Source organism: Miscanthus floridulus, chromosome 9 (genome assembly GCF_019320115.1).
Source record: "Miscanthus floridulus cultivar M001 chromosome 9, ASM1932011v1, whole genome shotgun sequence".
In the NCBI taxonomy this organism is placed as follows: domain Eukaryota; kingdom Viridiplantae; phylum Streptophyta; class Magnoliopsida; order Poales; family Poaceae; genus Miscanthus; species Miscanthus floridulus.
In genome coordinates this window covers 37,216,091-37,218,212 of record NC_089588.1, presented here as the reverse complement: position 1 = coordinate 37,218,212, position 2,122 = coordinate 37,216,091, and the positions used below count along the sequence as shown (strand labels likewise).

The 2,122-nt window shown below is 43.6% G+C and overlaps 1 long non-coding RNA gene across 1 annotated transcript; it reads right to left on the bottom strand.

Moving 5' to 3' along the window:
• Positions 1 to 401: 401 nt before the first annotated feature.
• On the bottom strand, positions 402 to 1,841 carry LOC136481750 (uncharacterized). The gene is made up of 3 exons (XR_010764837.1): positions 1,529 to 1,841; positions 613 to 683; positions 402 to 456 (listed from the first exon to the last, which is right to left on the bottom strand). It is a non-coding gene; the product is annotated as an uncharacterized lncRNA (long non-coding RNA).
• Positions 1,842 to 2,122: the final 281 nt, after the last annotated feature.

Here is a 2,122-nt window from a genome sequence, read left to right as displayed (position 1 = left end):
GACAAATTAATATATTATTATTTCAGCCATTTTTTATTTACTAGTATATTTGTTTGTGCTAACGCTAGGGGACACAAGCTAATTGACTTTATGAACAACTTTCAAAAGACATATGTAACTAACAAACTAATCAATTGACATAAAAAAAACTAATCAATTAATAATACAAAGTTGCAGATCGTGCTTATTTCATTGAAATTCTCATCAGCACGAGCTAGTGGACAGAAAAGAAGAGCATACCCATGAAGTTGATTCTTACAAAAAAAAAAAAATCAATGTTGCTATCTGAATGGACAATTGATACTATGTCCAAGTAAAAAGATCTTATAAAATTAAGAATTGAACATATTTTAACAAAGTGAAATGACTTAAAACACAAAATAATGTCATGTCATTTTGTTTCCGTGGGTAGCCCTTTCCACCAGGGTTTCAAGTCGTCATCGCTGTTCTGGAAAACTGGGGTAGAAATCCAAGGGAAAAAATGTCCTCAGAAAATAAAAAAGACAACATGTTTCTTGAAAATTGAAGTAAATAGTGAGATAGATACAACGAAATAGAGCCCCTCAACCAAAAGGCACCTGTTCAAAAAAAGATCTATAGAAAGGAATTCACCTTACTAATGCAACTTTGGAGGTACGCAGAACATACAGAATTGAGCCCCTCAACCAAAAGCTGCTGCCATGCTGTATAAAAAAGAGATTGTCAATAATCTAAAGTGAAGAATGATCTATAACTGAGCTAGACATATATAAACAATGATGTCAAACATTGCAAGTAGACAATATTGCAGATAAGCACAGGCACAACTGAGTTCAAATGAAGTTTTTTTTTCTTCAAATTATATGGTGGTTCTTGCAGCTTAACATAAGTTGAATGGATCATTACAACATCAGTCAGAATAAAACAACTTGTAAAGAACAAATTAGTAAGTTATCCTAGCATATAGTTAACAGTCAAGCTTCTTGCCACTCGGCAAAAAAATAAATAAATATTAGTCATCTCCAGTACATAGCTACGCTTGTACTCTTTGCCATAAGGCATTGGAAAAATATTAGTCATCTCCAGTACATAGCTACGCTTGTACTCTTTGCCATAAGGCATTGGACCTTTTTGTGACTTATAAAATGCTCCCCTTCCCATCAAGATTAAATTGTACATACATTTGCTTATAACATTCAGAATGCTCTTACAAATTTGTAAGTCCTCTGAGTGCTGAAAATATACTGGTATTTCTCCAACCAAATGATTGCTGTCAAGAATTAAGAATTTGTGTTTCCTTCATCTGAAGACTGATATTCAGTGCAAGTGTGCAACCCATGGAGTTTTTCTCACTATAGATGTCTATAGGCTGTAGCAAAATGAACACTAATCAGTACTTCTTGAGAATGGAGATCGAACGGGCAATTAGTGACGAACTGAAACTATGACAGGGCAAGCAAGGAAACGCAAGCTTTCTTTGAACCATATGCAGCAGCCATCAGATGTCCCATCCATCTAACGTTGAAATCAGAAAGGAGAAAAAAAACACCTGGAGATGTCCGTGACGACTGCTAGATCTGGACGAGCGGTGATGGCCCCGCGCAGCCGGCAGCAGGGGGCCGGGGTGATGCAGTGACGGGGTAGGGTGGCACCATAGCCAGGTGAGCAGGGCGGCGCGGTGTCGGCCATCGGGCCATGGCCCAGCCCGGAGTGGCGACTAGAGGATGGATAGGCGGCGGGCGGCTGGTGACGGAGGAAGATGGGGGAGGGCACCGGCGCTGGCTGCAGCCTGGGGATCCACCTTCGTCGTACGCGCTTCGTCCGATGGAGTCCGTGCACGGGTATTCGTCGCCCGTCGCGACCGTCCGCGGCCTGTCTTCCGCGCGTCGCACCTGCGTGCTTCCGCGCGAGCGGCGTCCGCGGCATGTCTTCCGCGCGTCGCACCTGCGTGCGGACCTTGGTTCACGCGCGCGTATTGCGCTTGCAGGCCGCCCAACGCAGGAAGAGGTGCCGGTCGCCTGCCTCTCATGGATGTTGAGGAGCTATCTTCATTTTTTTTTCTTTTTCGGTTGCTCGTGGGATTCCTGCCTCTCGTGGCTGCACATGCGTGCGTGGGGCGGAGGACGTGCGGGGAGACGGTGCG